Source organism: Ambystoma mexicanum, chromosome 5q, assembly GCF_040938575.1.
Source record: "Ambystoma mexicanum isolate Mex_15411 chromosome 5q, UKY_AmexF1_1, whole genome shotgun sequence".
Taxonomy (NCBI): domain Eukaryota; kingdom Metazoa; phylum Chordata; class Amphibia; order Caudata; family Ambystomatidae; genus Ambystoma; species Ambystoma mexicanum.
This window is the reverse complement of record NC_090933.1, coordinates 787,986,826-788,014,181: the sequence shown is the minus strand read 5'-3', so window position 1 is coordinate 788,014,181 and position 27,356 is coordinate 787,986,826.

Below are 27,356 nucleotides of genomic sequence, written 5' to 3'. Positions count from 1 at the left end.
AGTACATTAGAAATTCTTGTGGATCTTCCTGTGAGTTTATAGTGAATTTAACCATTCCAGCACAGTAGTCCGATTGTTGTCTTATTCCATAAACACTATACGTGTTATCAGGATTGTTTGTTGCATTTCTGTGAAGTACTAACATTTGCAAACACAATTGGTCTGTACTGTGTAAGTAAATGTTGTCAACAATTGGTGGCAATTGAAATAGAATATTCATTGCTACATTTGCATAGCAACTTACTCCAACTATATTTGTGAGTGTAAATGGACCAGGTAGTTCTGTATCTGAATGATTTTTTTTAGTTTGTCTTCCTTCTTTGATGAAGTACCTGGTTTACTTTCCCTAATGGGTTCTTTTATGTTTCTGGTACTTGATGAAGTTTTAGTTTATTTTACTCTCTTTGGAGGATTTGCAGTGACATCCTGTTGCATTTCTGTTTGATTTAATTTTCTTTTACAACGTTTTACTTTTTCAGGTACAGAATATGTGTTTAGATGGGGGTGTATAGTGAGTGAAGTCTATTGTATTCTAAAATGCAAGGAATATCAGCGTTTACTTTACTTGCATCAAAGTTGATTAGAAATAGACCTTCAAGTGTACGTAAGCGTGATAGTGCTACGTAGCTCATGCCTTCTTTAAAGACTGTGTTACCAATGTCTATCATTGTTTTGTCTAGGGTAAGACCTTGTGATTTATGAATGGTGACTGCGTATGCAAGAGTTAGAGAAATTTGTTCTCTGAGTACATACATGTCTTTGAAGAGAAAGAGAGAGAGAGAATCGAGCTGTTGAGCGTCCTATCCTTTTGACTTTTGAAAGTTTGTCAAAGAGAATATATACACACTGAATTTTGTTGTCACGTGGGTATGTTTGAAAGCCAACAACTGTACCCAGTGCTCCATTAACTAGTCCTTGGTCCACGTCAAGGTTACGTTTAAGCATTACTCTGCAATTTAAGGATAATTTTAATATCTTTTCCAAGCCTGCTGTGTTTGAGATTGATTTTTCTAAACTATTTAGTCTTGCTGTGGCTTGGTGACACATGGGTAGTGTCATACCATGTACATCTAGTTTGTCTGTGGCGCTAATTTCCATTATTGGTTGCATTTCTTTACTTAACATTATTTTATTGAATTTGAAACAGCTTGCAAGAGTTGGCATTAACGCCATACAATTGACATTTTTGTGGGCTAATTGTTCCATAACATCTGTAGCACATGCATTATCACCATAAAGTGCATAAATGTGCCGGGTTTTCAATATTGCTTCTGCTTCTTTAGAAAGTATATCAACTCTGATACTTTTTAAGATGTTGGCATAAGTGAGATCTGCAGATTGCCACATGTTTTCTGTTAATTATCTGTTTTAGAAATGTTGCCAAAGGTTAACATGTCCATTGCTGCCAACAGTTTTACGGCAGAGTTTGTGTCCTAATGTTTTAAAAATAGGCTCACCTTTTACTGTTGTCAACTGAAGAAGATCTCCGAAAACAATAATGTGTTTTCCTGCAAAGAGCTCTTCATAGTTTGTTTTGAGTACTTCTTGTAATCTGAGGTGAATCAAAGGCAACATTAGGTTGGACACCATGCTCACTTCATCTATTAGTAGCATTTTCATTTGTTTCAATACTCTGTGTAGTTCCATTGCAGCTTCTGTAGAAAGTTTGTAATAGTCTAATTTGTTTTGGTGTTCTACTGGCAGGAGTAGTAATCGGTGTAAAGTGACACCACCTATGTTATAGGCAGCTAAACGTGTGGGGGCAGTGACAACAGCTGACAGTTTGTTGTTTGTCAATTGTTGAAGGAACTTACTGATGATTTTGATTAGGAATGTTTTGCCAGAACCAGCTTCACCACTGACGTACAATAGTATAGGTTTGTAATTTTGGCAGGTGCATTCTTTGTTTTCATGATGTACACCATGTGCAATTTCTTTTGTTACTTCTTGAAAAAGTTTTGATTGTAGTATAGTTAAGTCTTCTTTATCTTCATACTGAAACATGCTGTTTTCTACTTCTATCATAGCTAATTCTGCCTCATTTGTTATTAGTGGTTCTCCCAGTGGTTCTTGGCTTCCTGTTACAGAAGGTTGACTACTGCCAGGAGTGTTCTTATCTAGTTGGGCCTGGAGTTCTTCTTCGTGTTGCTGTTCATTGTGCAACATTGTTTTGTACTGTGTAAAGTTTACATCAGTTATAGTGCTTTCATTTGCTTTGAAAGCGTCTTCATATGAGTCATAGTTATCTAGTATTTCTTCTTCTTTTCTCCATGGTTTAAAGAGTTGTAGCAGGGACATGTAATATACTTCTTTATATTGAGGAGTCTTTAATGACAATTTGATATGATTAATTAAATTTGGTTTGGTGAGTTTTACTAAACTGCCTTCACAGTTTGTCACTCTGTATTTACCTTTTTTTTCATCAGGGTTTATATTATTTTTGCACGTGTAGTTTTGGGCTATGTGGTATAGACACATGGTTTCCAATGTGGTACTCCTGTTTGGGTAGTATGTGTCCAATAAATTGTTTTTTAAAATGCCTTGGCTGTTGGGATCATGTTTGGCTATTGTTTCTATATCTTCGTATGATTTTAGAACTCTTTTTCTAGATTTAGCTGGACCAAGACTTAGCCATTCTATATTTTCAGATTTACCATACAATGCAGTACCAGTTAAACGATCAGCTGCTTCATAGGATCCACATTCTCTATGGGAGAGCATTTTTATGCCCAACCTGTATAATATCTGAGACACTGTGTTATCTGATGACAGGTCATTCCAGAGGTCTTGCAGCTCTGTCTTTTCTGCTTTGGTTAAGTAATTCTCGTGCACCTGCAGTAGAATTGTCAGCAATGTACTACACATCTATGTTTGCATTCCATAAGTGGGCAATGATTGCATTGTAATCATTGATATATTTTTCTTCTTCTTTTCTTTTTATGTAATATGTATTTTTAGGTGACTTACCTTTAACACTATGTCTAACTGAAGACATGAGGTTGTTCACTTGACCTGTATTTGTAACTGGTCTAGGGAAACCAAATCGGCATTTGGTGTAGTATTTCCCTTTGTTTTTGTATTTGCGACGACAATATTTGCCACATTTCTGTCTTTGAAATTGTAAAAATTTGTGCATGAAGATCACTATTTGTGGATTCTGATGGAATTTCACAAGTGACATATTTTTCAATAAACTGTAAAACAGTGGCATCACTGTCTTGACCAAATTTAGCAGCATCTTTAATCCATAAAAGCATGTGGATATGTGGTGCTCTTCTGGCTTGGTATTCTTTTCTCCAAAAGAAGTGTTGCACTTCTCCAAGGGGAGGAACAGTTTTATTACAAATAAAATGTAGCATAGCAATGAAGCGATGGTGAAAATATCTTGAAACATTAACAGGATCCAGAGAACAAAGTTCTCCACATGTTAGTATATCTATGTTTGTTTTCTTTTTGTTTGATATGCGTAGGAAATCATGTAAATCTTCCCATGCATATTCTGCACAACTTAATGTAACAAACCAAGTGGGTGGGCCAAGGTTTCTGATCATACAACGTACATCTCCATGACGTCGAAACCAGTACTCTTTAGTACCACGCATATTTGCTAATAGATTTGTAATATTTGATTGTAAAATTTCATCTTTTTGTTGAACTTTTTGTAATAATTGGTAGCTGTCATATTTTGAAATTGCGATCCTGATTTTAATATGTGTGCAACTCTGTAACATAAAGTTGCTAGTTCACTTTCAAAGAGTAGGTGGAATATGTATTCCACATTTTGTCTAAATCTGGGATCTTCAGAATACATCCGTAATGGGCGGTATTCCGATTCTGATATTTGAATAGGTCTATCATCGTACCTTCCTCCTTTGCCAGTAGGAAAGAGTAGAGGAAAAGCATGTGCTTCTATACTTTTTTCCCATATGCTGATTGGTGATCCTTTTGTTTGACGCATTTGGTACATTTCCAGTGCATCTTCTATGGTGTCATTAGAGTGCAATGGATGAATTGTATAATGGTCTAAAGTATTTGATATTGTAGCAGGATCTAGGAGCTCAAATTGACCAGCTTCTTGTGTCTCTTGAATTATTTCAGTTGTATCCTTCAGGTTTTCTTCAATATTAATTTCTTTGTAATATTCATTATTCTCTTTAAGATATTGCAAGGCTTCTCTAACTTTATGTAAATCTACCAGCTGTTGCCAATTTTTTTTGTCTTTTGTAGGTACTCCATTTACTAAGATAATTAAAGATTGCTGCATTGGACGTTGCACTCCTAGAGTGTGCACATTTTCTTTTAGATCTAATGGTAAAAATACTACTTTTCCCCCGAATACCTTTCACTAATTCAGAGGGAGGTAATTTTCTGTTTTTGGTTGAAGGCGTATTATTGCTTGAAATGGGTTCACTGGTTGAATTATGATGCTCTCATATAAATTCAGTTGTTGTAGGGGTTTTAGTAGTGGAAATAATTCCAAATTATTTGTAATAGCACGTGAAGGAGTTTGGTTGTTGTCAAGTTTTGTAGTGCAGTAACTGCAAAGTATTAAGGGCTCAGTTATTTCATATTTGTTTTCTGCTATAAGGTAGAGAGCTAATTCAAACCATTTAGAATCTTCATTGTCTTCTAAGTGGCTTTCACTTCCAAAATATTTTTTCTGGATATAGTCGATTTCTTCAAGTAGGTCTTTTGCTATACCATGTAGAAGAATGTTATTTAAATTGGCTAGTGCTAAAGCAGGACTTTTAGCATAGTACAGTTTATAACCTAGATTTCTTATAGTTGAATGATGTGTTGATATCCTTTTGATATCATGGAAGGTGGTTTAGCAAGTAGGTCCTGTAATGCAGGCCAACGAATGTCCTTGTAGTCCTGTGTACTTGCGTACTGGACAGGTATCCATATTTTGCAGTAGTTTAATTTTGATTTTGTCTTTGCTTTACACATATTGATTGAGGAATTAGCGTAAAGACTTGACATTTATTTTGGGAATGTTACACATTGACGTGCATGGCCATTTGTACACTAGACGTTCTGATTCAGTTGAATGGAGGGGTATTTCTAAGTTTTCAGGGCATATTTTTGTACGGAGTACTTCTTGTTCCATTATGGTATTATTAACTTTTTCATAACCTTGACCACTGCTATGGCAATTGTATTTGTTTGCTTTTGTTTGTATGCTTCTTCATTAAAGTATGGTTCTGTGCTTGTAGTGTGACTACATTCACCTCCGCAGATACTTAAGAAGTTCTTTCTGTTGACATTTAATTTATTGAGAAGTCTTTTTTGTAATTTAGTTATTAGTTTTGTTAGTGGTTTCATTTTGTTTAACACTAAAATAAATAACTTTCTTTTGAGAAGAATTGCACTGTCTGTCAGCGCTTCTAAGATTCATTTCCTACGATAGGTTTTAAGGGTTGAACCTGGTTTCTCTCCTGTTTTTGAAGGACTTTGTGACTGAACATTTTGGCTAAAATACTTTTCTTGGTATGCTTACTTTGCACTATATCAAGGTTTATAGAAGCAGTTTTATCTGTAGTGATAGCTGATTTTCTGTTAATTGTTTTCTAGTTTGTTTTACATTTTGATAGCGGAGGCAAAGTTTTTGTACTTGAAACTTCTTTTGTTTTACTAAATGACTGCATTAGCTGTTTTGTTTCAACTTTTTTTTACAAATTCTGCTAGATATGGATGCTTATGTTGGACACTTTTATTTTCATTTGCTCTACTTCTGCGTTGCTTTCTACGGACTTGATTTTTGGTAGGCATTCTTTAGGGTCTGTTGAAAAAATAAAGAAGGTATGGGTTAGGGTGTTCTGCAATGTATGTGTGCTGTGTGCATGAGTGTTTGAGTATGATGATAAAGATGTATGTAATAGTGTGTGATTATGCATTGGGCAACTACAACTAGTAGGGATGGGTATTCTTGAATTAATGTGTTACTAAACTTCGGTTCAGATTACAGATAAAAGTAAGCTAGTGGTGTGGAGAAGTACAAATAGTAAATCTAATGCTATACAATTTAAACAGTTGTTTGTTCTATAACATCAAAATTCTAGTGGCTGAGTTGGGTAATTTGTGTGTCGCAAAATAGGAATTAGTGGGCTATTCTGGCTGTAAATCGCTGTTTAAAAAATGGGGATTTTTGAACTGAATGGTGCAGAATCTCTATTATTAGGCACAGAAATAGCATGAATTAATCTTACAGTTTGTTTGAGTAATAATAGAACTATTATGGTGGTATTCAACTTACTTTTTTTCTAAAATGAGCAGGTTACTTCTTCGTTGTTCTTTGTACTTCAAAATCAGCTGCTTCTTTTCAGGAGAATGGTCTTCACTGCAATTGTAAAAGAAATATATTAGTCATTTTGTTTGTATATACCACTGTTTTTAATGTAGACATTGATTTTGTTAATTGACATCCTCAGCGCCTTCCTCAAAACCATTAAAACTATCTTATTCACATAAAATACGTTGCACCAGTTGAACACAAATCATATGTTGTTAATGAATAAACTTTATTGCAATGACTAACTGTAGCAAACAAAATATCTTTAGTATGCCTTGTGGAGTTCATAATGTACCACTGAATACCACTATTCCTGTAACTAAGCTTTTGCAAGTAATAGTGCCTCAATGTCATGGGCTGCTTGTCCTATATAAATGTAAGTAATTAAATAAATAAAAAAATAAAAAATGTTTATGTAATTGTACAAGTATTGTTGTTTTAGATTTGAACATAGAGTGTGCATGCAATTTTGTTTGACTATATGTAGTCTATATTTTTTATTTAAAAAATGTTATTTCAACATGATTTTAGTGTGTGTGTTTGTATAAAGAAATAAAATAGTATAAAGATTTATAAGTGACAGTTGATTTTAAGAGATTGAAAAAAGACAGTGATTCATTTTACAGATTATACAAGCTAAAAGTCAGTTAATCTGTTTATATGAAAGTATAACATTTGTTCATGTATTTTACAGAAAATATGCATACCTGTAGTTTGTGTTCATGCATATGGATATGCATGGAGCTGCAAGTAGAATTATTGGAGACTTGTACAGTATTTCTTGTCGAAGGTGCTTTCTAATGAAATGACACTTGTACTCAGAGAGATTCACAGTACATTTGCAGTGCTGATCTATGAGGATGCAGTTAGATGTAGAGGTCTTGGATGTGATTGGTGGATGGACATGTGACTTCTTAGCTACATCCAATCATGGAATGGCACAGAGAGTGAAGTGGAAATGGTAGAAGGGCTGTCCATGTTACAATATGTCCGCGGACATGGCGGTAGTTCACGGACATCGGGTGTTACATCCGGGGATTTTTGGGTTGGGAAGCCATGCAAATGAGAATGAGCATAGAAAGGGATTGGTCAGGAAAGTTTAGTAGGTGTGTTGTGCCAGGAGAGAGTTTCTCAGATACTCTTTTTGCTGGGAGAAGAACAGATAGCTATGGCTGTGTGTTTCAGAAAACAGATTGTTTGGATTTTGGGAGACTCGTGGATACATTGGTTGAAGGTGCATGCAGAAAGCTGTGGAGCAGCTGTAGATCATGGATTCCCATATGTGGAAATACACTGGCATGAAGGACGTGGAATGAAGTGGTTGGACTTGTTACCTCTATGTGCTACTTTGGAGACAGAGCAACATCCAGACATAATTGTAATTCATTGTGGAGGGAACAGTTTAGGACATGTGTCTGGAATTTCTTTGCAATTTGCAATGAAAGAAGGACTTGGGAAGGTCATGGACATGTTTCCAAATTCTCAAGTAATTTTTTCACGGATTGCGCAGAGACAAATGTGGCTTTGTGCAGAGACAAATGTGGCTTTGTTCTTCTTCATCTGGTCCACAAATGGAGAAAGCAAGGCGCAATGTCAATAAGGCTGTTTGTGTCTTTCTTAGAGATTTTGACATGTCCTCTTTTCACAATGAAAATATTATGTTTCGTAGTACTTATGTTTTTCGCAGAGATGGAGTACATCTAACTTATGCGGGCAATCAGATTTTTCTAAGAAACATACAAAATGCATTGCGACCTTTTTTAGAATTACAGCATCCATTTTGAAGTAGGTGTTGAGTATTTTTAATTTTTCAAACACAAACACCACCCAAAGGCTCTTTTCAGAGCCACTACTTCCTCCCAGAGAAAATTGCAATGTTATGATAGGGCAGCACCCCAAAATTTTAGATGACCGTGGACTGTCTGCGGACTTCTAAAAAATACAAAGGGCCTTGCTTCATTTATTTTCACTTCTATTTTTTAACTGTGAAAGGCGGCTCTGAAAAGAGCCTTATTTGTTTTTGATTTTTGATGTTTTATATTTTTTTTGTTTTTTTATACACGACACACTAGGAGAGGAGGGAAAAGGAGGGTAAAGGGGGACACCAACCACAGGGATAAGAAAGGGAGAGCTGAGAGAGGAAGATGTAGAGTGGGTTTTATTTGGGTAGTGAGCAGATCTTCTCATGCTCTGAGACTATAGTCTCAAAAGCGCTTCGAAGTCGCTCCCCCCTGCAGAGTACTGCGTCGCAGTACATACACACAACTGTGACCCTCGAAAGGTAAGGGTCATCAGCATTGCATATGGCCTGTGAGGCAGCTTGAGGAAGACGCTGTCCCACAGGAGTGTTTCTTGTGGTGACAGGATCAGAAACGGAGGATGAAGTAGAGGAAATCAACCTGCTACGTTCCTCACAAGGTATAACCTTGAGAACGGCCCCAGTGTGGAATGACTTGAGGTGTCGCTTCATGGTGGTGGTCCCAAAGCTATACGAACCATGCCTCCCACGACTGAGTACCATTTTGCACTCATTACAGGTGACTCGGTTCGCACGAGCCTTAGGACCATTTCCATGAATGGTAAATAACCACCACACCGAAGACTCACGCCGAGTGCAGGTAGTAGGGATTTCCACTACCTCATTCTTGTCATCCTCTTCTTCCTCCTCTGCATCCTCACTCCTGTTCCCCTCTTCAGGCCCTTTGGGAGGTGGTGGTGGTGGAGGGGGTGGGGGTGGTGCTGAAACAGGTGCAGCACCAGGTGGCAGTAGTGCAGCCATGGATGCCACCTTGATGAAGATATCAATCTGCAAGTGACAGGAAAAATTGCTGTGTTCTGAAGAATAGCCAGAAACACAATGAGATTAAGCTCTAGGGCGTGGTCTTTTATAGGGGTGCTTGTACGCGGTTCACGGACATGCGCGCTGTCCGCGGACAGATCGAACACAAAAAAAGGTTCAAAAAGTTTCAAAAAGTATGTAGAAACTCATGATTAGTATGTGGGACTTGTGCTACGGTGAGTTTTTATTAGAACAGTGTCCGCATTTTAGAACACGTGATCAGCGTGGGCGTGGTCACATGATCACTTCACCAATTGCACGGACATTGGTTTGCGCATGTGCGTTGATGTTCTGCGAACAATGTTCGGGTCCTGAAGTAATTGAAAATGCGTCACACGTCAAACGAACAGTTACGCAGTTACGGACAGGCGTTTGGTCTTAGAACAGTTTCAACTTGGTAGCAAACAGTACGGACAGGTATAATGTTCTTCAGGACACCTCCATTTTTGTTAATTTACGCACATTTCAGGACACCGCGTGTGTTCTTAGAACAGTTTCAACTTGGTAGCGAACAGTACGGAGAGGTATAGTGTTCTTCAGGACACCTCCATTTTCGTTTATTTACGAACATTTCAGAACACCCGTGCTGTCCGTGGACACCTACATTTTTTTTTTTTTTAATGAAATTAATTACAACGCAATATAAAAAATGTACTTTATTTAACATATATTAACAATTTATGACAGAGAAGGTGAGGCAGAAACGTAAACAAAAACAGGAAAATTAGGGGTTTCAACAGGATTTGTATCAGGTGAAGAAGGGATGGAAGTCTCATCAAAACGTTTTGGGTCATGGAGAGGGTTTTGGGATAATTGTGATGTCATCAATGACATCTGTGATGTCATCTTTGATGTCGTGGGTGTAAGTTTTAGCAGTGCCTGGTGGTGGCGCGAGTTATGGTTGCTTAGCTTACCATAACTGGCGAATTTCAGGGTTTTTTCAGTTTTACTTGGAACCATAACGTCCCTTTAACAAAGTTTTTCACTGAATATATATATATATATATATATATATATATATATATATATATATATATATATATATATATATATATATATATATATATATTTGCCTGCTTTGACCTGGCTTCCCGCCGCTTCCATGGGATTTACTAAATGTATGAAATGTAAAGCATGCACACCCTGTCACCAAAATCCATTTCAAGATAAAATATTCCATCAATTGTGACACTACTTTTGTGGTGTACATTCTCTCATGTCCCTGTATGAGATGGTGCATTGGGAGTGCAACATCTAAACTCAAGTTGCATATCCTTCAACATCTCAGAGCCATTAAGAACTCAGACCCAACGTACCCCATGGCCAAACACTTTAAAGAGGAACATGGGAATTACTTTAATCTGTGCCCATACATCCCAGGGGTGGTGACCATGTCCTGAAACTTAGACAACTTGAGACAAGATTAATTTTGGACTTCGACACAAAGTATCCAAAGGGTCATAATGTTGACGAGGAGTTGTATACCTTTTTGGGGACTTGATTTTCCTCTCCACTTTGTATTTAACTTCATTCTGCTCTTATTCTCCTGTGTTTCCCTTTCTCTTTCATTATATGGTTATGTTTGCATGAATTTTCACTCTGTGCTCCTGTATGATTTTCTTTAGCTGTGGGTATGATTATCTACATCTTATCCTTTTAATATTGTTTATTTCTGCCTACAATTTGGCTGCTTACTATCGCAATCTGTGGGGAGGGGTATTTGCTTATATATATCTATAATTCATAGACCTTAGGAGGGATCTAATTCTGATCTTCCTTTCTTTGTGGTGTACGTTCCTTCTCTGTTTATTGGTGGTCAGTATTATTTGTTTTACATAATGAATTCTACTCTGTCTCATGGTATTTGACCTTTGGGCTTTTTTTCATGATGTGTCTACTTCAATTGCCATTGCGGTTTTTGTTTGCTTGTACTTTTCCAACTTCTTTTTGCACTTGCACTTTAGACTGGCCCTGTCATTATGTGGTCCAAAAGAGATGTAATGTTCCAACTTCCTTTTGCACTTGCACTTTAGACTGGCCTCGGTATTATGTGGTCCTGAAGAAATTCTTCTGTTGGCTTGTTGCTACTTATGCATGTTCATGCCTGGAATGTTTGTATTTGCATTTTATATTACACCTATATTATGCCCATTCTCCATGATTAGAGTTGCGACCACTTAGTATACCAACAGCCGCTGTTGGCCCTCTTGGTGGAATGATATTGCTGTAATTATTTTATATTATGTGGTGTGCTCCATCAAATTGCTCTCTCTTTACAACCTTGCATGTATGTAAGGATGTAGGATTGAGTTTCCCTACATACAGGACTATGTACAATGGTTATGTCCTGTGGAAAGGGATGGCTGGCTTTTACCTTTTGACTCTTGATTGGAGGTATTTTGTATATTTTACTTCCATTGGTGGTGTTTTTATCCCCACTCCTGCACTAGCACTTTAGTCATTCATTTTATTCCATTCATTCATTTATACTCTTAGCAGCCAGCTTACCTCCCTGTTACAAGTTTTAGATTGGGCTGTTAAAATCTGCCTTGTTCATGTGCACACCTCATGTTGGTCATTTTATTGCTATTTAACCATGCGGTTTTAATATTTCACATTTTTACAACTTTTCATTTGGCCAATTGTAATATGAGGTATTTTTTTGTCAAAATGCATGCATGGCCAAACTAAATTTGGGGATTACTTTGCCACATTTGTCCTTACATATGCCATATTGAAACTTGTGTATAGGCGCGTTTCAAATGCCATATCATATCATATCATATCATATCATATTGGTTGACTGTGTGTATATGGTGTATCTATGGCCCTTTGACATCTTTTTTGTATTTTTACATTAGACGGCCACTTGTGCTTTTTTATCGCCGTTTTGTCATATACATGTGCCAGTACTCATGTACTATGCATTTAAGTATGTGTTTTTGCCCAATCTTTTGGCTTTCCTTTGACATGCATGCATTTCTACTCAATTCCATTATGGCCGCCAGCGTGCTCTATTAACTGCTTGGCTCTTATTGAGTCAATTAACGGAGTAGAAGTACCATTTGCACGGATGATATTTATGTCAGTTATCCCTCCTCCCCCCTTATGTGATCAAGCGCTCAGTGTAGCGCAAAACGCGTTGTTTGCAGGTCGTGCACCATGGCGTCCTGCCTATGTCTGTCTCTGTGTTGCTGCTTGTTGTGCCTTTTATCTTTTGTACAACTTTGCCTTTTTTAATTATTAAAATGAACATCTGTATTCATTACATGGTGTTCTTTTTGCTATTTTTTTTGGAGTATGCCAGTTGCTATTGGCCCGCGGGAGTGCGGTTCGCCCTCTCCTCTCTTCTTTTGATATTGTTTAAACGGAGCGTTCCGTGTAGGAACCAGCACCAGCACTGTCAATTTTGCGCGCACTTTCTCAATTTTCGCCTCGTGAGCAGGACTGCTGCAGCTGGTGGCAGACCACGCTGCCGATAGGATTGGGATTTATTGCACTCATAAGAGATTGCAGCTGAACTTACCTTTCCTGCTGGCGGTTCTACGTGTGCCGGAGGACGCACGGACAATCTTCATAAGGTAGGTTTTGTTTTGGCTTGCTCATTTCTCTTATTTTTCACTTGTGCTTACTGTGCCTATACTCCCTCTCTGCACCAGTGTTGTGTCCTTTTGTGACCGTCCTCATAGCTATAGGACGGCACTCCGCTTCTGGGCCCCTCCATTGGACAGTATTATTTTTCTCTGTTCATTTATTTTTCATTATGGCAGCTACTAAAGCGACAGACATGCAGGACGCCTGGGTAGCAGCCCGCTACTTCAGGCTAAACATCTATTCAGTGAGCAACAGGAACTTGCAGTCACTTTGCCACTATTGGGGCCAATAAAAAGACTAATCTTAATGTTAGTAAAGAAGTGACTTTACTAAAGGAGCTCGAAAAACTCTGGAGAAAAGAGATATCAAAGTGGTGGGAGGAGCACTCTCTTAAAAAATTACCTGGATATTGGCAGGATACCTCGTGGTCTGCGTATCATAACTACCCCCTCCTTTGAGGATCAAGATCCATTAATGCTCCAAGAATGGGGCGAAGCCAGTAAAGGCTGCTCTGCCAAGTTCTTAGCCATTCTTGTAAAATATGCCAAATTGGATCGCGAGGTAGCACTTAAAGAATTGGCCACAATAGAGACTGAGCTCACCAAAATTCCACCTACAGAGGAAGGCAGACTTTTGCGCACCAAAATTGATGAAGGCTTAATCCCTTACGAGGATGAGATAAAACAATGTAAGCACAGAAAGTTCCTCAGGGATAAGATAGATTACGAGGTGGGACGTGTTTTCACTTTTGTCAAATGTTTCGATTCCGCCGCAAAACCACTGCCACACAATCAGCCGCTAGACAGTCTGGTGATTCAGTTGTTGCTACATCCGAGTCCGACGTCTCTACATCTGAAACTGACGAGCCTACACCTAGACTGAAATTTTTTAGACGAAATGTGGCTCTTGTGCCAAGATAGGAAAAATCAAAAAAGTGGCAAGGGTCTCAGCAAAACAAGAGGAAGAGGAAGAGGACAGAAATCCAAGACAGGAAGATCAGGGTTTTTTCAGTTTTACTTGGAACCATAACGTCCCTTTAACAAAGTTTTTTTCACTGAATTTCATAGGTTTTTAGTAGCGCAACTTAACCATAACGTCCCTTTAACAAAGTTTTTCACTGAATATATATATTTAAATATATATATATATATTTGTCTGCTTTGACCTGGCTTCCCGCCGCTTCCATGGGATTTACAAAATGTATGAAATGTAAAGCATGCACACCCTGTCACCAAAATCCATTTCAAGATAAAATATTCCATCAATTGTGACACTACTTTTGTGGTGTACATTCTCTCATGTCCCTGTATGAGATGGTGCATTGGGAGTGCAACATCTAAACTCAAGTTGCATATCCTTCAACATCTCAGAGCCATTAAGAACTCAGACCCAACGTACCCCATGGCCAAACACTTTAAAGAGGAACATGGGAATTACTTTAATCTGGGGTGGTGACCATGTCCTGAAACTTAGACAACTTGAGAAAAGATTAATTTTGGACTTCGACACAAAGTATCCAAAGGGTCATAATGACGACGAGGAGTTGTATACCTTTTTGGGGACTTGATTTTCCTCTCCACTTTGTATTTAACTTCATTCAGCTCTTATTTTCCTGTGTTTCTCTTTCTCTTTCATTATATGATTATGTTTTCATGAATTTTCACTCTGTGCTCCTGTATGATTTTCTTTAGCTGTGGGTATGATTATCTATATCTTATCCTTTTAATATTGTTTATTTCTGCCTACAATTTGGCTGCTTACTATCGCAATCTGTGGGGAGTGGTATTTGCTTATATATATCTATAATTCATAGACCTTAGGAGGGATCTAATTCTGATCTTCCTTTCTTTGTGGTGTACGTTCCTTCTCTGTTTATTGGTGGTCGGTATTATTTGTTTTACATAATGAATTCTACTCTGTCTCATGGTATTTGACCTTTGGGCTTTTTTTCACGATGTGTCTACTTCAATTGCCATTGCGGTTTTTGTTTGCTTGTACTTTTCCAACTTCTTTTTGCACTTGCACTTTAGACTGGCCCTGTCATTATGTGGTCCTAAAGAGATGTAATGTTCCAACTTCCTTTTGCACTTTAGACTGGCCTCGGTATTATGTGGTCCTGAAGAAATTCTTCTGTTGGCTTGTTGCTACTTATGCATTTTCATGCCTGGAATGTTTGTATTTGCATTTTATATTACACCTATATTATGCCCATTCTCCATGATTAGAGTTGCGACCACTTAGTATACCAACAGCTGCTGTTGGCCCTCTTGGTGGAATGATATTGCTGTAATTATTTTATATTATGTGGTGTGCTCCATCAAATTGCTCTCTCTTTACAACTTTGCATGTATGTAAGGATGTAGGATTGAGTTTCCCTACATACAGGACTATGTACAATGGTTATGTCCTGTGGAAAGGGATGGCTGGCTTTTACCTTTTGACTCTTGATTGGAGGTATTTTGTATATTTTACTTCCATTGGTGGTGTTTTTATCCCCTCTCCTGCACTAGCACTTTAGTCATTCATTTTATTCCATTCATTCATTTATACTCTTAGCAGCCAGCCTACCTCCCTGTTACGTTTTAGATTCGGTTGTTAAAATCTGCCTTGTTCATGTGCACACCTCATGTTGGTCATTTTATTGCTATTTAACCATGCGGTTTTAATATTACACATTTTTACATCTTTTCATTTGGGCAATTGTAATATAAGGTATTTTTTTGTCAAAATGCATGCATGGCCAAACTAAATTTGGGGATTACTTTGCCACATTTTGTCCTTACACATGCCATATTGGTTGACTGTGTATATATGTTGTATCTTTTTTTACATTAGACGGCCACTTGTGCTTTTTTAACGCTGTTTTGTCATTTACATGTGCCAGTATTCATGCACTATGCATTTAAGTATGTGTTTTTGCCCAATCATTTGGCTTTCCTTTGACATGCATGCATTTCTACTCCATTCCATTATGGCCGCCAGCGTACTCTATTAACTGCTTGGCTCTAATTGAGTCAATTAACAGAGTAGAAGGACCATTTGCACGGATAATATTTATGTCAGTTATCCCTCCTCCCCCTTACGTGATCAAGCGCTCGGTGTAGCAGGAAACGCGTTGTTTGCAGGTCGTGCACCATGGCGTCCTGCCTCTGTCTGGCTCTGTGTTGCTGCTTGTTGTGCCTTTTATCTTTTGTACAACTTTGCCTTTTTTAATTATTAAAATTAACATCTGTATTCATTACATGGTGTTCTTTTTGCTATTTTCTTTGGAGTATGCCACTTGCTACTGGCCCGTGGGAGTGTGGTTCGCCCTCTCCTCTCTTCTTTTGATATATATTTCACAGCCACAGTAGTGGCTGTGTAGTTATGGTTAAGTTACTGTTTCCATAGGAAGAGCCCTTTTTGGGTGGCTTATAACTTCGCTGCCCCTGGACGAATCCTCCTTTGCAGTATATGGGTCACTCTGAATTCTTTTGCAAAGTTTGGTGAGGTTTGGTCGAGGGGGGGAAAGTTATAGGGGGGTCCCAAAACATCTTTTTTTCCCATAGACTGAATGGGGAAAAACTTTGCTCACGCCTACAGCCCAAACCACTGGACGGATTTTCACCAAATTTGGACCAAGAGCAGCGGCTTGGTCCTGAAAGCGTGCTTTTGCAAATTTGGTGAAAATCCGTCCAGTCGTTTTTTTTAAAATGACCAAAAAGTAGGTCACAAAAAATTAGTGATATCTATGTTCGGTCCGCGGACACATTTCCCTGTTCGCTCCACGGACAGTGTCCAGATTGGCCAACCGGCTTTCGTCATGTCCGTGGACATGCAACGTGTTCGCTGATTGGACGGTGAAGAGCGTGAAGCGATTCAGATTTTCAGGAACACCCGCCATCTTGGATTCGCGGACAGCGCAGTGAAACTTGGTGGAAAAAATACTATTTAGTAGAGTGTGTTGGTGTGTAAAAGTGTTTGGGGAGGGTGGGGGAGTAAGAGATGGGTTAAATGTTGTATTTATTTAGGTGGTAAACCATCCTGTTGTGTTCGCTTTGTCCCAGAAAATGCAAATGTTCTGAAATATTCTAAATAAATTAAATGGGGGTGTGCTGAGGACACTACGCCTGTACGTATTGTTCGCAAGCAAGCTGAAAGTGTTCTAAGAACACTCGCTGTGTCCTGAAATGTTTGAAAATAAACGAAATGGGTGCGTTCGGAGGACGGTAAGCCCGGCCGTTTCGTTCGCAGGGAAGTTGAATCTGTTCTAAGAACACATCATGTGTCCTGGGATGTTCGTCAATAAACAAAACAGGAGTGTCCTGAGGACGGTATACATGTCCGTACTGTTCGCAAGCAAGTTCAAATTGTTCTAAAAACACATGTTCGCAAGCAAGTTCAAATTGTTCTAAGAACACATGAAGTGTCCTGGGATGTTTGTAAATAAAAGAAATGGGGGTGTTCTGAGGACATTACGCCTGTATGTATTTTTCGCAAGTAAGTTGAAACTGTTCTGAGAACACTCGCGGTGTCCTGAAATGCTCGAAAATAAACGAAATGGGTGTGTTCTGAGGACGGTACGCCTGTCCGTTTTGTTTGCATGCAAGTTGAAACTGTTCTAATAACACATGCAGTGTCCTGAAATGTTTATCAATGGACGAAATGGGGGTGTCCTGAGGACGCTATCCGTATTGTTCGCTGGCAAGATGAAAGTGTTCTTAGAACACATTATGTGTCCTGGGATGTTCGTAAATAAACAAAATGGGGGTGTCCTGAGGACGCTATGCCTGTCCGTACTGTTCGTAGGCAAGTTGAAACTGTTCTAAGAACACTCATGTCCGCGGACATTAAAAGTGACAATATGGCACAGTTAAAATGTTTGACTATGGGTGTGATATGCTGTGGTGGTTGTGGCCAGGACATAGAGTCTTGGGAGCATGGCCATATGGCCATGCACCCAAGACTCTATGCCCTGGCCACAACCACCGCAGCATATCACACCCATAGTGGCTTATAACTTTGGGATCCAAGAACAAATTTATAAGCAACGAAGTTATAAGCCACCATGGGTGTGATATGCTGTGGTGGTTGTGGGCAGGGCCTATAGTCTTGGGTGCATGGACAAGATCAAATCTATAAGCAGCAAAGTTATAAGTCACTATGGGTGTGATATGCTGTGATGGTTGTACTTAATATAATATACTTACTGTTTGGTTTAGTAACTGGAGTACATGTATTTCTTGTTTATTTGTGTGATAAAAGAAAAGATCATGTTAGTATTGGTATTTTGTAACGACTTATAACATTGAATAATCAACTTTTTTTTTTACCCTCATATTTAGTAGATTACCAGAAACCAGTGTACTGTGCAATTTGCTCAGTTTCTGTGTTTGTTGCTAAAATCATTGGGTCTGTGGGAGAAAAAACAATCCATGTTGGATTAAAAAAAAAACATTTTTTTGTTATGTTACAGTCTATTTGTTTGTTTGTTTTCAATGTTCACTTGCTTCTGGCTAATGCTCTATATCTATATATTGGCTTGTTGCAGAATTTTGGTGCAGTTAGATACCTGTTGAAATATTCTGACAGTCTATTTTTTGTTATAATGTAGTGGTATTGATTTATCTGTTTGGTTATTGAAAATCTTTGGGTAGTTAGATACCAGTTGGCGTATTCTAACTGTTTATTGTTTGATATAATTTAGTGGTATTCATTTATCTGTTTAGTTGTTGTAGAATCTTGGGGCAGTTATATAGCTGTTGGCATATTGTAACAGTTTATAGTTTTTTAATAGAAGTTTAGTTAATGTTTAAGTACAGTTTAATTAATACATTTTGGTTTTAAGAACATTAAATAAGCGTTTGTAAGATTTGCAGGTAATCTCTGCTTTAGAGTAATGGTACTATCATTGCATTCGAACCATCCACATATTTTTTTATATATGCAGTGTAGTGCCCTGAATTGGTTGTGGCTCCTGTGTGGTAGATTATACCTATTGTTGTGAAGGTTTTTTTACCAAGTGATACTTGACCATGTTTGAATCCTTGCAGTTGTTTTTGGTACCATCTGCGTTGTAACGTAGAAGCATTAGTATTATGTACTTAATATGTGTTTGTATTAGTAAGGTGGAGCGATTATACGAATTGCAGGTAGTACATAATCTACCATGGTTTGCATTTTGTACAAGTTGCTGAAATGGAACGGATTCACAATTAGGTATCGATACATACACAAAGCGCTCATTGGGGATTTCTTCTTGTGTCACATTGTTGCACAGAGTGCATGTATGTTTCCACATGTATGAAATCTGTAAGATTTCATTTATGGGTATGTTTTGGTTTTCCAGTACTTGTAATAAGTACATTAGAAATTCTTGTGGATCTTCCTGTGAGTTTATAGTGAATCTCACCATTCCAGCACAGTAGTCCAATTGTTGTCTTATTCCATAAACATTATACGTGTTGTCAGGATTGTTTGTTGCGTTTCTATGAAGTACTAACATTTGCAAACACAATTGGTCTGTACTGTGTAAGTAAATGTTGTCAACTATTGGTGGTAATTGAAATAGAATATTCATTGCTACATTTGCATAGCAACTTACACCAATCACATTTGAAAGTTTAAAAGGACCAGGTAGTTCTCTATCTGAGTGCTTTTTTTAGAGTTTGTCTTCCTTCATTGAAGAAGTACCTGGTTTACTTTCCCTAATAGGTTCTTTTTTGATTGTGGGACTTGATGAAGTATTAGTTTCTTTCAATCTCTTTGGAGGATTTGCAGTGACATCCCGTTGCATTTATGTTTGATTTAGTTTTCTTTTAGAACATTTTTTTTAACATTGTTTCAATGAATTTGAAACAGCTTGCAAGAGTTGGCATTAAGGCCATACAATTGACATTTTTGTGGGCTAATTGTTCCATAACATCCATAGCACATGTATTATCGCCATAAAGTGCATGAATGTACCGGGTTTTCAATATTGCTTGTGCTTCTTGAGATAATATACCGACTCTAATACTTTTTAAAATGTTGGCATAAGTGAGATCTGCAGATTGCCGAATGTTTTCTGTTAATTGTCTGTATTGGAAATGTTGCCAAAGGTTGACATTTCCAATGCTGCCAACAGTTTTACGGCAGAGCTTGTGTCCTAAGGTTTTAAAAATAGGCACACCTTTCACTGGTGTCAATTGAATAAGATCTCCAAAAACAATAATGTGTTTTCCTCCAAAGAGCTCTTCGTAGTTTGTTTTGAGTACTTCTTGTAATCTGAGGTCAATCAAGGCCAACATTAGGTTGGAGACCATGCTCACTTCATCTATTAGTAGCATTTTCATTTGCTTTAATACTCTGCGTAGTTCCATTGCAGCTTCTGTAGAAAGTTTGTAATAGTCTAATTTGTTTTGGTGTTCTACTGGTAGGAGTAGAAATCGGTGCAAAGTGACACCGCCTATGTTGTAGGCAGCTAAACCTGTGGGGGCAGTGACAACAGCTGACACTTTGTTGTTTGTTAATTGTTGAAGGAATTTACTGATGATATTGATTAGGAATGTTTTGCCAGAACCAGCTTCACCACTGACGTACAATAGTATAGGTTTGTAATTTTGGCAGGTGCATTCTTTGTTTTCATGTTGTACACCTGGTCCTGCAATTTCTTTTGTTACTACTTCAAAAATGCTACGTTGCTCATTGTTTCATTTTGATTGTAGTATAGTTAAGTCTTCTTTATCTTCATACTGACACATGGTGTTTTCTACTTCTGTCATAGCTAATTCTGCCTCATTTGTTATTAGTGGCTCTCCCAGTGGATCTTGGCTTCCTGTTACAGAAGGTTGACTACTGTCAGGAGTGTCCTTATCTAGTTGGGCCTGGAGTTCTTCTTCGTGTTGCTGTTCATTGTGCAACATTGTTTTGTACTGTGTAAAGTTTATATCAGTTATAGTGCGTTCATTTGCTTTGAAAGCGTCTTCATAGGAGTCATAGTTATCTAGTATTTCTTCTTCTTTTCTCCATGGTTTAAGAAGTTGTAGCAGGGACATGTAATATGGTTCTTTATGTTGAGGAGTCTTTAATGACAATTTGATATGATTAATTAAATTTGGTTTGGTGAGTTTTACTAAGCTGCCTTCACAATTTGTCACTCTGCATTTACTTTTTTTCATCGGGTTTTATATTATTTTTGTATGTGAAGTTTTGGGCTATGTGGTATAGACACATGGTTTCCAAAGTGGTACTTCTGTTTGGGTAGTATGTGTCCAGTAAATTGTTTTTAAAATGTCTTGGCTGTTGGGATCATGTTTGGCTATTGTTTCGATATCTTCGTATGATTTTAGAACTCATTTTCTAGCCATACTATATTTTCAGATTTTCCATACAAAGCAGTACCAGTTAAACGATCTGCTGCTTCATAGGAGCCACATTCTCTATGGAAGAGCATTTTTATGCCCAAGCTGTATAATTTCTGAGACAATGTTTTGTCTGATGACAGGTCATTCCAGAGGTCTTGGAGCTCTGTTTTTTTCTGTTTTGGTTAAGTATGCTGTAACATATCGTGCAACTGCAGTGTAATTGTCTGCAATGTACTGCACATCTGTTTGCATTCCATAAGTGGGCAATGATTGCATTGTAATCATTGATATATTTTTCTTCTTCTGTTCTTTTTATGTAATATGTATTTTTAGGTGATTTACTTTTAACATTATGTCTCACTGAAGACATGAAGTTGTTCACTTGACCTGTTTTTGTAACCAGTCTAGGGAAACCAAAGCGGCATTTGCTGTAGTATTTCCCTTTGTTTTTGTATTTACGATGACAATATTTGCCACATTTGAGTCTTTGAAATTGTAAAATGTGTGCATGAAGATCACTATTTGTTGCTTCTGATGGAATTTCACAAGTGACATATTTTTCAATAAACTGTAAAACAGTGGCGTCACTGTCTTGACCAAATTTAGGGGCATCTTTAATCCATAAAAGCATGTGGATATGTGGTGCTCCTCTGGCTTTGTATTCTTTTCTCCAAAAGAAGTGTTGCACTTCTCCGAGGGGAGGAGCAGTTTTATTACAAATAAAGTGTAGCATAGCAATGAAGCAATGGTGAAAATATCTTGAAACATTAACAGGATCTAGAGAACAAAGTTCTCCAGGTGTTAGTATATATATGTTTTGTTTGATATGTGTAGGAAATCATGTAAATCTTCCCATGCATATTCTGCACAACTTAATGTAACAAAACAAGTGGTTGGGCCAAGGTTTCTTATACAACGTACATCTCCATGACGTCGAAACCAGTACTCTTTAGTACCACTCATATTTGAAATATTTGATTGTAAAACCTCATCTTTTTGTTGCACTTTTTGTAATAATTGTGTAGCTGACATATGTTGAAAGTGGGATCCTGATTTTAATGTGTGTGCAACTCTCTAACATAAAGTTGCTAGTTCACTTTCAAAGAGTAGGTGGAATATGTATTCCACATTTTGGCTAAATCTGGGATCTTCAGAATACATCCGTAATTAGTGGTATTCTGATGCTGTTATTTGAATGGTCTATCATCGTACCTTCCTCCTTTGCCAGTAGGAAAAAGTAGAGGAAAAGCATGTGCTTCTATACTTTTTTCCCATATGCTGATTGGTGATCCTTTTGTTTGACGCATTTGGTACATTTCTAGTGCATCTTCTACGTTGTGTCATTAGAGCGCAATGGGTGAATTGTATAATGGTCTAAAGTATTGGATATTGTAGCAGGATCTAGGAGCTCAAATTGACTAGCTTATTGTGTATCTTGAATTATTTCAGTGGTATCCTTCAAGTTTTCTTCAATATTAATTTCTTTCTAGTTTTCATTCTTGTCTTTTAGATATTGCAAGGCTTGTCTAACTTTATGTAAATCTACCAGTTGTTGCCAATTCTTTTTGTCTTTTGTAGGTGCACCATTTACTAAGATAATTAAAGATTGCTCCATTGAACGTTGCACTCCTAGAGTGTGCACATTTTCTTATAGATCTAATGGTAAATACACTACATGCATGGAATTGTTGCTAATTTGCTTTAAAGCTATTTCATTCTGTAAGTGGCTTTCACTTCCAAAATATTTTTTCTTGCTATAGTCGATTTCTTCAAGTAGGTCTTTTGCTGTACCGTGTAGAAGAATGTTATTTAAATTGGCTAGTGCTAAAGCAGGACTTTTAGCATAGTACAGTTTATAGACTAGATTTCTTATAGTTGAATGATGTGTTGATATCATTTTGATATAATGGAAGGTGGTTTTGCAAGTAGGTCCTGAAATGCAGGCCAATGAATGTCCTTGTAGTCCTGTGTACTTGCACACTGGACAGGTATCCATATTTTGGATTAGTTTAATTTTGATTTTGTCTTTGCCTTTCACATATTGATTGAGGAATTGACGTTAAGACTTGAAAGATTCTTTGGGAATGTTACACATTGACGTGCATGGCCATTTGTATACTAGACGCTCTGATTCAGTTGAATGGAGAGGTAATTCTAAGTTTTCTGGGGATATTTATGTAAGCAGTATTTCTTGTTCCATTATGGTATTATTAACTTTTTCATAACCTCGTCCACTGCTATTTATGGTAATTGTATTTGTTTGCTTTTGTTTGTATGCTTCTTCATTAAAGTATGGTTCTGTGCTTGTATTGCTCGTATTCTGACTCCATTCACCTCCACAGATACTTAAGAAGTTATTTCTGTTGACATTTCGTTTATTGAGAAGTCTTTTTTGTAATTTAGTCATTAGTTTTGTTAGTGGTTTCATTTTATTTAACACTAAAATAAATAACTTTCTTTTGAGAAGGATTGCACTGTCTATCAACGCTTCTAAGATTAATTTCCTACGATAGGTTTTAAGGGTTGAGCTAGATTTCTCTCCTGTTTTTGTAAGATTTTGAAGGACTTTGTGATGGAACATTTTTGGTATGCTTAGTTTGCACTATATCAAGATTTATAGGACCCGTTTTATCTGTAGTGGTAGCTGATTTTTTGTTAATTGTTTTGTGGCTCATTTTACATTTTGATAGAGGAGGTAAAGTTTCTGTAGTTGAAGCTTGTTTTGTTTCGCTAAATGACTGTATTAGCTGTTTTGTTTTAACTTTATTTACAAATTCTGCTAGAGATGGATGCTTGTTTTGGACAATTCTATTTTCATTTGCTCTGCTTTTCTGTTGCTTTCTACAGACTTGATTTTTGGTAGGCATTCTTTAGGGTCTGTTGAAAAAAATAAAGAAGGTATGGGTTGGGGTGTTCTTAATGTATGTGTGCTGTGTGCATGAGTGTCTGAGTAAGATGATAAAGATGTATGTAATGGTGTGTGATTGTGCATTGGGCAACTACAACTAGTTGGGATGGGTATTCTTGAATTTATGTGCTACTAAACTGGGGTTCAGATGACAGTAGAAAGTAAGCTGGTGGTGTGGAGAAGTAGAAATAGTAAATCTAATGGTATACAATTAAAACAGTTGTTCTATAATATCAACATTCTAGGGGCTGAGTTGGGTCATTTGTATGTCGAAAAATAACAAATTGTGTGTCATTCTGACTGTAAATCTCTGTTTAAGAAATGGGGATTTGTAGACAGAATGGTGCACAATCTCTATTTTTAGGCACAGAAATCGCATGAATTAACCTTACAGTGAGTTTGAATAATAGTACAAATAATATGGTGGTATTCAACTTACTTTTTTTCTGAAATGAGCAGGTATCTGCTTAGTTGTTCTTTGTACTTCAAATTCGGCTGCTTCTTTCCAGGAGAATGGTCTTCACTGCAATTGTAAAGGAAACAAATAAGTAATTTTGTTTGTATATAGCAATGTTTTTAATTTAGACATTGATTTTTTTAATTGACATTGACCCTCAGCGCCTTTCTCAAAATCTTGAAAACTATCTTATTCACATAAGATACGTTGCACCAGTTGAATACATATCATATGTTCTTAATGCATAAACTGTATTGTAATGACTAACTGTACCAACCCAAATATCAATTGTATGCCTTGTGGAATTCATAATGTACCACTGAATACCACTAAGCTCTTGTAAGTAACAGCGCCTCAATGCCATGGGCTGCTTGCACAGTATATAAATATAAGTAAATAAATGTTTATGTTTTTGTACAAGTATTGTTGTTTGATATTTGAACATACTGTGTGCATGCAATTTTGTTTGAGTATGTTAACTCTTCATATTGTGCTTTAAATATGTTAGTTCAACATGCTTTGAAAATGTGTGTGTAAAAAGAAATTAAATAGCAGATAGGTTTGGAAGTGACAGTTGATTTTAGGAGATGGAAAAAATGACAGTAAATTCATTTTATAGATTATACAAGCTAAAAGTCAGTTAATCTTTTTATATGAATCTATAAGAATTGTACATGTACTATATAGGAAATATGCATACCTGTAGTTTGTGTTCATGCATATGGATATGCATGCAGCTTCAAGTAGAAATCTTGGATACTTGTACAGTATTTCTGGTAGAAGGTGCTTTCCAATGATATGACACTTGTACTCAGAGAGATTAACAGTACATTTAAAGTGCTGATCTATGATAATGCAATTAGATGTAAAGGTCTTGGATGTGATTGGTGGATGTTCATGTGATTTCTTAGCTATATCCAATGAGGGAATGGCACAGAAAGTGAAATGGAAGAAGGACTATCCATGTTACGATATGTCTGCGGACATGGTGGTAGTCCGCGGACATCGGGTGTTAAAACTGGGGATTTTGGGTTGGGGAGCCATGCAAATGGGAATGAGCAGAGAAAGGGATTGGTCAGGAAAGTTTAGTGGGTGTGTTGTGCCAGGAGAGAATTCCCAAGATACTCTTTTTGCTGAGAGAAGAACAGATAGCTATGGCTGTGTGTTTCAGAAAACAGATTGTTTGGATTTTGGGAGACTCGTGGAAACATTGGTTGAAGGTGCATGCAGAAAACTGTGGAGTAGCTGTAGATCTTGGATTCCCACATGTGGAAGTGCACTGGCATGGAGTACGTGGAATGAGGTGGTTGGACTTGCTACCTCTCTGTGCTACTTTGGGGACAGAGCAACATCCAGACATAATTGTAATTCATTGTGGAGGGAACAGTTTAGGACATGTGTCTGGAATTTCTTTGCAATTTGCAATGAAAGAAGGACTTGGGAAGGTCATGGACATGTTTCCAAATTCTCAAGTAATTTTTTCACGGATTTCGCAGAGACAAATGTGGCTTCGTTCTTCTTCATTTGGTCCACAAATGGAGAAAGCAATGCGCAATGTCAATAAGGCTGTTTGTGCCTTTCTGAGAAATTTTGGCATGTCCTCTTTTCACAATGAAAATATTATGTTTCGTAGTACATACATTTTTCGCAGAGATGGTGTCCATTTTACTTATGATGGCAATCAGATTTTTCTGAGAAATGTACAAAATGCATTGCAACCTTTTTTGGAATTACAGCATCCATTTTGTTGTAGGTGTTGAGCATTTCAAATTTTTCAAACACAAACAAACACCACCAAAAGGCTCTTTTCAGAGCCACCACTTCCTCCCAGATAAAACTGCAATGGTTATGATAGGGCAGCACCCCAAAATTTTAGATGTCCGCGGACTTCTAAAAAATACACAAGGGACCTGCTTCGTTTATTTTCACTTCTATTTTTTAACTGTGAAAGGCGGCTCTGAAAAGAGCCTTTTTTTTATTTTTGTTTTTTTATATTTTTTGGGTTTTTTTACACAAGACACACTAGGAGAGTAAGGGAAAGGAGGGTATGGGGGTGGACAACCATAGAGATAAGAAAGGGCGAGCTGAGAGAGGAAGTTGTAGAGTGGGATTTACTTGGGTAGTGAGCAGACCTTCTCATGCTCTGAGACGATAGCCTCAAAAGCACTACGAAGTCTCTCCCCCCTGCACAGTACTGCGTCGCAGTACATACACACAACTGTGACCCTCGAAAGGTAAGGGTCATCAGTATTCCGTATGGCCTGTGAGGCAGCTTGAGGAATACGCTGTCCCACAGGATTGTTCCTTGTGGTGACAGGATCGGAAACGGAGGATGAAGTAGAGGAAGTCAACCTGCTACGCTCCTCGCAAGGTACAACCTTGCGAATGGCCCCAGAGTGGAATGACTTTAGGTGTCGCATCATGGTATTTGTCCCAAAGCTGTATGAACCATGCCTCCCGTGACTGAGTACCATTTTGCACTCGTTGCAGGTGACTTGGTTCACACGCGCCTTAGGACCATTACCACGAATGGTAAATATCCGCCACACCCAAGACTCACGTTGAGTGCTGGTAGTAGGGACTTCCATTACCTCATTCTCATCATCCTCTTCATCCTCCTGTGCATCCTCACTCCTGTTCCCCTCTTCAGGCCCTTGGGGAGGTGGTGGTGGTGGTGGTGGTGGTGTGGTGGTGGGGGTGGTGCTGAGGCAGATGCAGCACCAGGTGGCATGAGTGGAGCCATGGAAGCCATCAGATGGAGTTGACAATCTGCAAATTGGCAGGAAAATTCACTGTGCTCTGTAGGATAGCCAGAAACACAATGAGAATGAGCTCTAGGGCGTGGTCTTTTATAGGGGTGCTTGTGCACTGTTCACGGACATGAGCGCTGTCAGCAGACAGATCGAACAGAAAAAAGGGTTCAAAAAGTCACAAAAAGTATG